This window comes from Caretta caretta, chromosome 9 (genome assembly GCF_965140235.1).
Source record: "Caretta caretta isolate rCarCar2 chromosome 9, rCarCar1.hap1, whole genome shotgun sequence".
NCBI classification, from domain to species: domain Eukaryota; kingdom Metazoa; phylum Chordata; order Testudines; family Cheloniidae; genus Caretta; species Caretta caretta.
The window spans coordinates 57,677,315-57,690,569 of record NC_134214.1 but is presented as its reverse complement, the minus strand read 5'-3'; positions in this window follow the sequence as shown (position 1 = coordinate 57,690,569).

The following is a 13,255-nucleotide window of genomic DNA, read 5'->3' as shown; positions in this document are numbered from 1 at the left end:
GTATTGTCAGTACCAAGATTTTTTTCCCACCCCTTTTCTTGATCTTTCTTGTATCCTAGGGAAATTATCCTAGCAGTATTTGTCTATGCACATCTACAAATGAAGTGATTTTAGACGGTCTGTTGGTTTGTCATGAGAATGGGGTGGGAGAGGAAGAAAGGAAAGTTGGTGTTAAAACAACGTCGGTGTTTGACTTTTTATAAAAGTGGCGGACTGGGTGGAGTTGCTAAAAATTTGGATTTTTGTTCCGACTGAAATAGCTCTTATTACTGTAATCTAATCGATCCGAGTGAGTGCTTGCAAATGTCATGTTTGACAAATATGGCCCCAACAAAAGGAAAGTGAGGGGATTGTTTTAAAGAGATCAGGTACTTTCTTTGCATGGACAGGTGCAAAAGATCAAGGGAATTGAATGGACGCAGTTTCAGCACCAAACATCTTGCATTAACTTTAGGTTCATATTCAGAACATGAGCTCTACTAAATGCAAAATAAATAAATCAATAAAATTTACCTCCACCGCAAAAAATAAGTGAATTTGCTCATTCTTAAATAAATATAGGAAATATTTCTTTAACAACAAAACCACGACAAAATCCACTTCAGAACAATGTAGCTCCAGAATTGCTTTTCACCGAGGAACTCTAGGATGTTATATTTTTAACTGTAAAAATGTGTCACCGGGAAAGCACAATTGGGGATCACTGGTGAAATGAAGCCAACAGAGGAACTATTTAATAATGGGTGGTACCTTCATTGCCCAAAGAAACCATTCATGAATTATTTTGGTCAGAGATTTACTCCTTCCAAACCCCAAAAAGCTCCGAAAATGACCCTCCCTCTAACATTTATTTAACAATTTATAGATTGAAAATTGTCCGAGAAATCAATGGAAAAAGGCAACTCCCTTGACGATTTAGACATAACATTTGGATTGGATTTTTTTAAATCTATAATCGTAATTAATAATACTGGAATGCAATGAACTCAATGACCTGCTCAATATGTGCTACCTTTGGAGGCTAGTTATCCCAAAAACTAATTTCAAAGTTCCCCGAAGTAACTAGGATCCATTTAAAATTATGCCTTAAAATAAGCAAAGGGATGGGGAAAATTTTCACTTAGCGGATATCTGACGGGAGGGAGGGAGGAAGACTGAAAGAAAAAATAGACTCTTGCTCTGGAGGCGAAAAAAAAAAAACAACTGTGAAAAGTTGTTGTAAAGGGAGAGCTCTAAATAAAAAAGCCCTCACATCTGAGATAAACAGCAACAAGGCTGTTAATTTTTCATTTTTGAAGAGTAAAAAAGGAAAGAAAGAATTAGAGAGATGACATCAATAAAATAATAGCCTCATTTTGAGCACCCCGGACAGGTAAATCTGCAATACAAAGGCAAAGCACCAAATCCCCACAGTTCTCGTTCAAAACTATTTGCCTCTTCTACTGCTTTTGCGTTATTCTTTGCACAGCCTTTGTTTTGTTTCATTTAGCATCTGAGTTTGTAAATGAATGCTGAAAAAACAACAAACCACAACCTAAATCACTGCAATTCTTGGGAGTGGAAGTAGGGTTAAAATATAATTCGATCCAGTTTTCCAGCAATCAATTGCCAATCTTCGTTTGGAAACAGGTCAGATGGCAAGATTTGTATCTGTCTCATTATATTTTACAACTTAATAAAAGATCATTATCTCAGAGAAAGACACACTGAAGCAATTGCTGTTCCTTATTCTGTTTCTCTTCTCCCAGGTGTGGCTTAGAATCCAGGAGCTGGGATAGAGTGTTGGCAGGAGTATGCCTTTTAGGAAAAAAGACAAAGATTTATCCTCCTTAAATTCAAATTCAGTCAAATGCACATTGCACATGATTTGATTTTTAGTTTGTTAACAAGGCTCCTATGAAAATAAGAGGGAACTTTATCAGCCCAGAGAAATCTAAGGAGCTACATATTTTCTTTTCTCTTTAAATATTCCTTTTTATTCCATTTTTTAAAACCACAGCACACATGAATATTATCAACAGAGCATCTGAATCCAAATTTACAAATCTAAATTTATCCCCATGCCACCTTAAAATTCAATCTCCACTCTTTGCATGCAAGACAGCATGAGCAGAGTTTATGAGAGTCCAAAGCAATAACAAAGCAATAGCCCCAGAAGGATCACACACACACATACACACACACACACACACACACACACACACACACACACACACACACTCTTTGTGCTCCTGGATTGCAAAGGGAACCTGTGAACCATGACCTCAGTGCTGAAATTGTATTAAATTAACAGATTATTGATTAGCAGGGCACCCAGCACTTGCAAGTTCTTTACTTGAGGTTTTGATATATGAGCTGTTTTGTCTTTTGTCCGATTTGTGGCTTGGTAAGTAATTCTTTGATTAAGGAAACCCTCTCTCTCTCCTCTATACTGAAGGCCACTGTGCCAGTGACAGAGATAGAGAGGAAGCTCTTGGAGGAACCAGTTAAAATTCTATCACATGGGGGATGGGGAGGGGGGGAGTCCCTTGCATTGCATGGAGCCACCACCCCTCTCATGGTGCTGCTAAACCCTCTCTGTCAGAAGTGCCTTTTACAGTGATTCTAAGTATTCTGAAGAACACATTTTTTAGGAACATAGTACTTAGGTCTGGAAGGCACTTCTTGGGACATCAGTTCAGTCCCTTGCAATTGCAGGCAACCTGAGCATATAATCCCCAACATATCATTTTTGGCCTTTGAGAAATCAGGCCAGTTTGCACTTATCAGGAGGTGGTTGGAAAATACATCTTGAGGTACCCCTACAATAGAGGTTCTCATCCTATGGTCCATGAAACCCATTTCAGTGGTCCGCTGAATAAAATGCTTTGAGAAGCCAGCAATGAGGGGACTGGGATCTTGGGAATGGTGTGTTTCTGAGACAGGATCTCTCTCTTGCCTGGACAGGATGTTGGGGACCCACTGGCCTGTTCACACTAAGTACCCACATCACTTCCCAGCTATTGAACGTTGTGCCATGCTGTCCATGCGCAGAATGCCTGTGGCCCCAATTCACCAAAGCACTTAAGTACCTGCTGAATTCCCATTGACGTCTTTAGTGACCTGGTAACTTTGATGGAGCTGAAGCAGGTGCTTAAGGCCCAGATTTTTAAAGGTCTTTAGGTGTTGCTTCACTCAGCCTGGTGGTGCCTAGCTGCTTTCAGAGCTGAAATAACATTTTCAAAAGGGATTTAGGCTTTTAGGCACCAAAATCCCAGTCCATTGACCTTTACATATCTGGACTGAAGTGATTTGCTGAACTGAGACCTACATCCCAGACACATGCAGAAGGTTGTTTGCCCAGCAGTGCTGCTACCTCCCTCTTTGGATATGGCTCTGAGGAAGCATTTTTGTCCCAGTGGGTGTGAGAATGAATTGATCACACAGCGCTTCCCTACACTCTCTGCAGCACATGTAACCCTCATGCAGTGAGATCATCACTGGCTATGGGCCAAACACTGCTTCTGGTGCCCCACACTGATATGTCTGTCTTCGTGAAGTTACTCCAGATTTACACTGGTGCCACTGAGAGCAGACCCTGGTTCTGAGGAGCAAAATGTTGATGCAAGCCCCTAGCTAAAGTGCTGGCAGCATGTCATGCTCCACACTCTGGTTCAGGGCTGAAAGAAAGAAAATTTCCAGTGTTCTTTTAAGAGACGCCTTCCTTTGAAAAAAGAAAAGGAGTACTTGTGGCACCTTAGAGACTAACCAATTTATTTGAGCATGAGCTTTTGTGAGCTACAGCTCACTTCATCAGATGCATACGTGAGCTGTAGCTCACGAAAGCTCATGCTCAAATAAATTGGTTAGTCTCTAAGGTGCCACAAGTACTCCTTTTCTTTTTGCGAATACAGACTAACACGGCTGTTACTCTGAAACCTTCCTTTGAAAGACATCCTGGGAAAGGGTGTCCCTGCTGACGGACTATATTGTATTATTCTATGTGTTTTAGTTTAGTGCAGTGAAGATGTATTTTTAAACAGGTATGTGCTTGAAGTAGGCTCTGTTCCACTACAGGGGGGAGGGGGGTAGTAGCAAAGCAGTAATTGCAGGCTTTGGAGGTGTGGTAGCATGAAGGAGGACAGCAGGGTTTAAAAAGGAAACCCAGGGAGGGAGACTATAAATGAGCTGCCTGCAGAAGAATGCTGGACAGTGAGCAGGTTAATTCTTGTATTTGAGAAGATCCAGTGATTAATTTGTAAGGGGGAGGCATCGAGTAAATGTTCCACCTATGAATTATTTAATAACTTCTCAACCAGGCATGCATCCCTCCCTCCATTCATTTTTTCTTGGTCTGATACTAAGCCTCTTACACTGGCTGAATCCTCAGTGAAGTATATGGTGGGGAGGGGGGTTGACTGAGTAGGGAGTGCAGGATTGGATCCTATGTTTTGTCTTTCTATTTCCTGTGTGTTTGTATCTGGTCTCAGGATGTGGGTAGAGACAGGGCTCTCCTGCTTGCCCACCCTCTTGGCAGGTGCTGACGCAGCAGGGCATTGTGGATTGACTGCTGTTGGCTCAGGGTACATTGCAGAAACCCCCCACCTCCTGCAGCAGGAAGTCTCAGAGCCCAGGTCTGACTTGGGCTTGTGGGGCTCATGGTACCAGGATGAAAAGAGCAGCCTAGATGTTCTCACATGGGCTTTATGGGTGGGCCTCAGAGCCCAGGCCACAGCCCTGGTAGGAACACCTACGGTGCTCTTTTTAGCCCCACAGCATGAGCCCGAGTCAGTTGACTCAGGCTCTGGGACTCGCTGCTGTGGGATTTTTTGCAGTGTAGACATACCCTCATAGTGACGAATCCAAGTCGTTACCTCCACACTGGATATTTGGGCAGCGGGAACTGGGCTTTAGGACAGATGAGGTCCTGCAGGGAAGCTGTAAGCAGAGCCAAGCCTGGGGAGAAAGTTTAGACAGATGTTCAAGTTTCTGTTCTTGCAGAAACCTGTCTAGCAACTAGCACACTAGACTGGGATTTACGAGACCTGGGTTCTATTCCCAGCTCTACTGTTGACCTTGAGTAAGTCACCTCGCTTCTCTGTCCCTCAGTTTCCCCATCTTTAAAATGGGCATAATGATATTGCTTTCCTTTGTAAAGGGCTTTGAGATCTACTGATGATAAGAGCCAGCAATTAGTATGTTTGTGTTAGTAATAAAGCCAAGCCCTGGAAAGGGGTTAGATTTGGATTAAATATCTTGGGTTAAATTCTGCTCCCACTTACACCTAGGTAAATCCAGAGTAACGCCACTGAGGTTAATAGATACATCCACATTAAATCCAGAATAACTGAGATCAGAAACTGGTTTACAGTGTGTTGATGCAGTTCAGAATAGGATGGGATCTGCAGCTGCTTACACGACTGTTTGCCTGAGCTTACAATTCTGAAATTTATGTGTGGCTTTTATTTCTAGTGGCTCAGTCCTGCTCATTTTACTCATATGACCAACACCACTGAAGTCACTGGATGGGATTTTTGACAGTGTTCAGCACTGGCCTAATTCTGGTCTCACTGGGGTCAATGAGAGTTTGACCTTTGACCTTTGTGGGAGCAGAGTTATGGAACACTTAGGCCCAGGTACACAAAAGTACTTAGGTGCATAACTTCTGTTGAAATCAATGGGAGCTAGGTGGCTAAATCCCTCTGTGAATCTAGGCCTGAGACTTTGGAAAAACCCTCCCAGTAGGGCTGGCCCATAAAGGTATGGGAGGTCAGCAGGAGTGGGCTCTCAGGAGTGGGCTCTAAGCTAGTTAGGCACCTAACACCTATTGATTTCAGTGGAGGTTAAGTGTCAAAATACCTTTGAGGATTTGGGATTGGTCCTTACTTGGGCAAAACTCCTTTGCCTGCATAAGAACTGAGGCGTTGACCCAGCCAACCCTTCCTTGCAGGAATAGGTCTCATTCAGGTGTACGGTCCCAAGCTCTGGGCATAACTTCATGGAGGGATTGCAGTATTAGGCCCTAAGGAAGGGCTGCAGGATTTGGCTTCAGCTCATTAGGGAGCTCAGAGATGGGAAGTGTGCACTGGGCAGTTAAGAGACACTGGACACCTGGAGCTAAAGAGTGAAGATCAGAACTAAATCCATAGTTCAGAGAGCAGCTCAGAGCTCATCAGCAGTATAGCCAGCAAGTCAAAGAAAATCAGCATTTTCTGAGAAATATGAACATGATGAACATGATGACTAGCAATGGGGTTTTATTTACACCAGACAAAGAGTTTTGTAGTTTCACCTAGGAAGGAAGGAATAAAAAATATTCCTTAGGCATTATGTGACTCAGAAATGAAATTCATTTTACAGCAGTTGTTTTCAGTGATGTTCACCGCAGCTGGGTACCAAACAGAAACGCTGCCTCATTCATCATCTAGTCGACAAAAAGTGCTTTCCAGTCCTGTTGCAGATTATTGTTTGCTAAATATTGAAGCAAGAGAGTGAAATTTACATGAAACTTAGCTCACAGCTCAGGAAGGATGTGGACAGCTGATGCTCTGCAATGCAATATGATACAGACATACCTACAACAGTGTTTGCACAACGTCTCCTGCTTTTGAATAAAAGTAGCACTAGGAATCTCAGCCAGGAGTGGCACTCAGGCCTTGGAGATGTGAAAACAACCCTCTCTTTACTGTGAGTTGAATTGCAGTAGCTCCCAGAAGCCACAACTAAGATCAGGACACCATTATGTCAGGCCAGGGGTGTCAAACTCGTTCTGGAGAGTGCCATATTCCTCTTTTAATTACGCTCCATGGGTTGGGGTATACACTGAGAACTGTACACTCCCCCCAGAGCAGAAGAGAGCACCTCCTGATATCAATGGAAGGGTTGCACAAAGATCAAGGGGAGAGTATGGCCTTTAGGTATTCACTAAGCTTCTTACTATTATTCATTGACTCTTTCAGTATCACTCAGTGAGAAAATCTCCTCCTCATTTTTTCACCACTATTTCTGCCATTGATTCTTTTTCTGCCCCATACATCTTTTCCTCTTTTTCTTCCCCTTCCCTCACTTTGTGTGACTTTTCTATTCTTCCTTCTGCATTTCCTTCCCTACAGCAACTCCAACCCCCCTGGGTTTCATTCCTATCCCTTCCGCCAACCTATCCACTGAAAAGATCAATAGTGAAACAGTTAATGTTGACACACAAGTGTCATTATTGGGTTTTAAAGTTAATCCTCCAATAAGATTACTGGGAGGTGGGGAGTCACAACTCTGCATCATTGCTTCAGGCTCTCAGCAGACCCAGGCAGACCTCACTACATCAGTTACCCTGGGATCATATCTGGGAAGATTTCTTTACAATCACCAGAGCTAAAGACTTACTTTTCACAACAACAATAAAAAGCTTAGATTCTGCAGAATCTGAATATACTATATTCACAAGCGGGACCCCTTGAGTAGTTAGTTTGACATCCTAGTGCTAGGTGTTATACATCAGAAGAGACAGTCCCAGCACTGAAGAATTTGCAGTTTAAATAGAAAGAGTAGGAGGAAGACCTGTGGCACAAGGAGTTGCTATCTATGGAGGATCAGGTCCTCCTGGATTTGGTGCCTGATCATTAAAGACCACATATGGTCTGAGTCACAATTCCCAGACAAGTGCAGAAGAAGCAAGTGAGCTAAAATGGAAAAAGGCATTCCCCGCTTCATGCACTAAGTTGTAAGCTATTGTTTCTCTGCTCTGTTAAACAATTGCTGTGTTCCACCCCAGAGGCAGCTGCAGTTCAAAGCTGAGTCCTACATATAGTCCGAGTTTATAATGTTTGTAAAATGCACTGGAATCCTTCAACATAAAAGCTGCTATATAAATATAAAGCCATTATTGTCAAGATATTCTGTTATAAAATCAAAGGGGACTTTATCCATCTTCCAAACTGACCAAATAATTTACACACTGACAGTAAGTTGGTGTTGATGTACTATATTGTGCTTTTAACGTCTGTGTTTTCCCAATGTCATAGTAGTTTACAGACAGCTTTCAATTTTCTGCCATGGCATGAATTTCTGACTATAGAGGAGGAATTTGGACTTTGGTACCCACAGAGTGTCTGGGAAAATGGTGCCATTCATCAGATTCTCTTATATGATGTGACCAATTCCCAAAATATTTCCTTTATGTTAAGAAGACTGAACAAAGCAGAGGCTCTCTATCCTCTGAAATGCTGTTTGACTTGCTGGAGAATGGCTGAGAATCCATGAGGAGATGATGGTAGGAGCACTGCATCCCAAATGTGCTTCACTGGTGAGATTTCATTTCCTCTCCTCTGATGTTTGACTTTATGACAGGTTTGGTCACAGAGACCCCCTTGGGACTGTCACCTGATGTGTTGAAACTATCTCTCAGCCTGTTTTCCCTGTCAGCTTGGGACTCCAGACACGCAAGCCTGCTGAAACACAGACCCAGGGTCTGAACCACGTCCCCAAAGCTGCAGGCTTTAACTGAAAACAGCTTAGCAGGTACTCCTGTCTCCAGCACCCAGACACCCAGCTTCCAATGGGATCCAAACCCCAAATAAATCCATTTTACTCTGTATAAAGCTTATACAGGGTAAACTCATAAATTGTCCACCCTCTAGAACACTGACAGAGAGATACGCACAGCTGTTTGCTCCCCCAGGTATTAATCATAGAATCATAGAATATCAGGGTTGGAAGGGACCCCAGAAGGTCATCTAGTCCAACCCCCTGCTCGAAGCAGGACCAATTCCCAGTTAAATCATCCCAGCAAGGGCTTTGTCAAGCCTGACCTTAAAAACCTCTAAGGAAGGAGATTCTACCACCTCCCTAGGTAACGCATTCCAGTGTTTCACCACCCTCTTAGTGAAAAAGTTTTTCCTAATATCTAATCTAAACCTCCCCCACTGCAACTTGAGACCATTACTCCTCGTTCTGTCATCTGCTACCATTGAGAACAGTCTAGAGCCATCCTCTTTGGAACCCCCTTTCAGGTAGTTGAAAGCAGCTATCAAATCCCCCCTCATTCTTCTCTTCTGCAGGCTAAACAATCCCAGTTCCCTCAGCTTCTTCTCATAAGTCATGTGTTCCAGACCCCTAATCATTTTTGTTGCCCTTCGCTGGACTCTCTCCAATTTATCCACATCCTTCTTGAAGTGTGGGGCCCAAAACTGGACACAGTACTCCAGATGAGGCCTCACCAATGTCGAATAGAGGGGAACGATCACGTCCCTCGATCTGCTCGCTATGCCCCTATTTATACATCCCAAAATGCCATTGGCCTTCTTGGCAACAAGGGCACACTGCTGACTCATATCCAGCTTCTCGTCCACTGTCACCCCTAGGTCCTTTTCCGCAGAACTACTGCCTAGCCATTCGGTCCCTAGTCTGTAGCTGTGCATTGGGTTCTTCCGTCCTAAGTGCAGGACCCTGCACTTATCCTTATTGAACCTCATCAGATTTCTTTTGGCCCAATCTTCCAATTTGTCTAGGTCTTTCTGTATCCTATCCCTCCCCTCCAGCGTATCTACCACTCCTCCCAGTTTAGTATCATCCGCAAATTTGCTGAGAGTGCAATCCACACCATCCTCCAGATCATTTATGAAGATATTGAACAAAACCAGCCCCAGGACCGACCCTTGGGGCACTCCACTTGATACCGGCTGCCAACTAGACATGGAGCCATTGATCACTACCCGTTGAGCCCGACAATCTAGCCAGCTTTCTACCCACCTTATAGTGCATCACTTACTCTGGGTTCAATAATAAACAAAAGTTATTTTATTAAGAATAAAAAGTAGGATTTAAATGGTTCCAAGTAATAACAGACAGAACAAAGTAAGTTACCAAGCAAAATAAAACAAAACACGCAAGTCTAAGCCTAATGTATTTAAGAAACTGAATACAGGTAAATCTCACCCTCAGAGATGTTCCAATAAGCTTCTTTCACAGACTAGACTCTTTCTTAGTCTGGGCCCAAACCTTTCCCCTGGTACAGTCCTTGTTCCAACTCATGTGGTAACTAGGGGATTTCTCATGACTGCAGCTTCCTTTGTTCTGTTCCACCCCCTTTTATGGCTTTGGCACAAGGCGGAATCCTTTGTTTCTCTCTGGGTTCCACCCGTTCCTTCTAAATGGAAAAGCACCAGGTTTAAGATGGATTCCAGTATCATGTGACATGTTCACATGTCCTGTGAGACTTCATTACTCACTGGAAAGAATGAGGAGTACTTGTGGCACCTTAAAGACTAACAAAACAAAAGGTGAGGGATAGCTCAGTGGTTTGAGCATTGGTCTGCTAAACCCAGGGTTGCGAGTTCAATCCCTGAGGGGGCCATTTAGGGATCTGGGGCAAAAATTGGGGATTGGTCCTGCTTTGAGCAGGGGGTTGGACTAGATGACCTCCTGAGGTCCCTTCCAACCCTGATATTCTATGATTCCTTCTGCTGATACAGACGAACAGGGCTACCCCTCTGAAACCAATTACTCACTGGCTGGCACCCATGTATTCAGGAAGACTTACAAGTAAACAGAGCCATTTACAACCAATTGTCCTAGTTGATGGGAGCCATCAAGATTCTAAGCCATCATTAATGGCCCACATTTTGCATAATTACAGTAGGACCTCAGCGTTATATTTCATATTCCTAGTTTCAGATACAAGAATGCTATATTCATACAAATAGGATGACCACACTCAGTAGATTATAAGCTTTGTAATGATACCTTACAAGAGACCTTTTGCATAAAGCATATTCCAGTTACATCATATCCACACTTATAAACATATTTTTATAAAAATATGGAGTGCAACATCACAGACTTGGCTCCTAATAATCATGGGTGCTCATCTGGTGACTGTGATTAGTGATTGTGTTGGTGACTTCATAAATTTATTCAAGGTTAATCAAGTATATGAATACCTCCGCTTGAACCCTGACTACATAATGGACTGACTTGCATTAATTAGTAATTGATACAAGTAACTTTTTGGAAAATTGTCCATTTATGTTGATCACATCTTAATTATATCCCTTCCACCACTCCAACATTGTAACATACACCATTGCCCTTCTTCTACTTGGGGAGGACTTTGTTAGAAAGTTTCACATTTGTGCTGTTGAAAGGTATATGATTTGTGATGTATAACGATGGTAATAATGACACCTAGCTCAGACATAGTGCTTTTCATCTGTAGATCTCAACAGTGACATGCAATACAATGAAGAATGCAGAAAGGAAATATGCCATTCATTCCAGCTACAAGTTCATTGATTTTAGTTGCTTTTGCCCAAAATGCATTTAGCTCATTGGCATCTCCGGTCTCCAGGAACCTGACTCTGTGAGCTGCTCAGTATCTCATGGGATGGGCTGAGCACCCTGAACACTGATTACTCACCACATCAAAGGATCTGGCCCTTGTTTGGAAAGTGCATTTGAAGTGCACTTTCAAATGCACATTTGAAGTGCATTTCAAGTGCATTTGAAGGCTAATCTGCTCTGATCGTAACAAGTGGGCATTTTGCTATTGGCTTTAATCCGGCATGACTGGGAATTATAATTGGTATGTTATATTGTAATTTATAACTGGTTATTTTATGTTGCAAGTGGAAAACTAGGACACTAGAGATAGCACTGAGACCCTGATCTGCCAGCCCTTACCCAGGAAAGATCTCCATTGAACTTAATGGAAGTTTTACCTGTGTAAGAATTCAAGGTCAGGCCTTAAAATGGGAAGCTCCAAGATCTAGGGTAAAATCCTGACCCCACTGAAATCAATAGCAAAACTTCCATTAACTTCAACAAGATCAGGATTTCATTCCAAGTGTGTTTCCTCTTGTATTAGGATCTTTTGGAAAACAAAAAGTTCAAAACAGAAAAGCCAAGGCAGAGAGTGTTAAATTCAAACCCAAGGAGCAAAACCACTTGCAGTGAAACCATATTGCTAATAATCTCCATACAGTGCACAAATAAAGCACAGATATTTTATAGCACTATTAACTTATTTTATTTCCTTAGCAACAAGTTTATGAACAGCACTTATTTATTTCTAATAAGCAGATCATTGCTGTACATTCTTCCTTAAATTTTCTCCAGAAATGGGCATTTCAGCCTAAGTCGGTTTCTACTTAACAAGTGTTTTTCTTCCCATTGTGATACCAATGATGTTGCATTCTCGTTTTCACATTTCTGACATTTGCAGGTTCTGTATAACATATTCTCAAAAAAAAAAAAATCTAAGTGAGATGCATTTCTGTTCTATCGATCTATCTCTGTTTAAGTACAATCTCTCTCTCTCTCCCCACCCTCTAGTCAGTAAGGGACATAGTGGCTTCTCCATCACTTGCCATCTTTATGCCTTTCTAAAAGAAATGCTAGAGCTTCAATCAGAAGTGATGGGCTTGATGCAGAAATTCCTGGGTGAGGTTCTTTGGCCTGGCTTATGGAGGAGGTCAGAGAAGATGATTGTTTCTGGCCTTATTGTATATGAACCTACCTATGTGTAAAGATAGTCTAGAGCTGGTCAAAAAAGGTAGTGAACCTTTCATTGAAAATTCCTTTTTCTCACCTCTCTTTTTGTTTTTGGGGCTGTGCTGTTTAAGTGAAGGCAGGACCCACTGGAATACACTGAAATAAACTGGCTAGTGTGTATGAGCATCACAGACATACTGAGACCACTGCCTATCACAGTGGCAGATTAAAGATTTTGCCGCCCCTAGGCCCTGAAATAATTGCCCCCGCCCCACCCCAGCTCACCTCCGCTCTGCCTCCACCTCCTCCGCTGAGCGTGCCGCTGGTCCTGCTTCTCCCCGCTCCCTGCCTGTGCTTGTATGTGAAACAGCTTCACGAAGGAGTGGGGAAGAGGAGGGAACGCGGTGTGCTCAGGAGAGGAGGCAGGGCCGGGGCGGGGATTTGGGAAAGGGAACCAATAGGGGCAGGGAGTGGGCGGGGAATGGGGGTGGGGATGGGGTGGACTTGGGGCTGGGGCGGAGGGTGCGAACTGGCGCTGGGGGAAGCAGCCTCTGGCTGCTATTATAAATTTGATGCCCATGCAAGTTTGCCGCCCTAGGCCTAGGCCTTGTCAGCCTAGGCGTTAATACGCCACTGGCCTATCATGCTGACTAATATTGTCTCATTGTTTCCTTGCACTCCCCTGTTGGTGTGTGTGTATCCATCTGCTGTCTTGTATTGTATACTTGGATAGTAACCTCTCTGGGGCAGGACCATCTTTTTGCTCTGTTTTTGTACAGTGCCTAGCACGGTG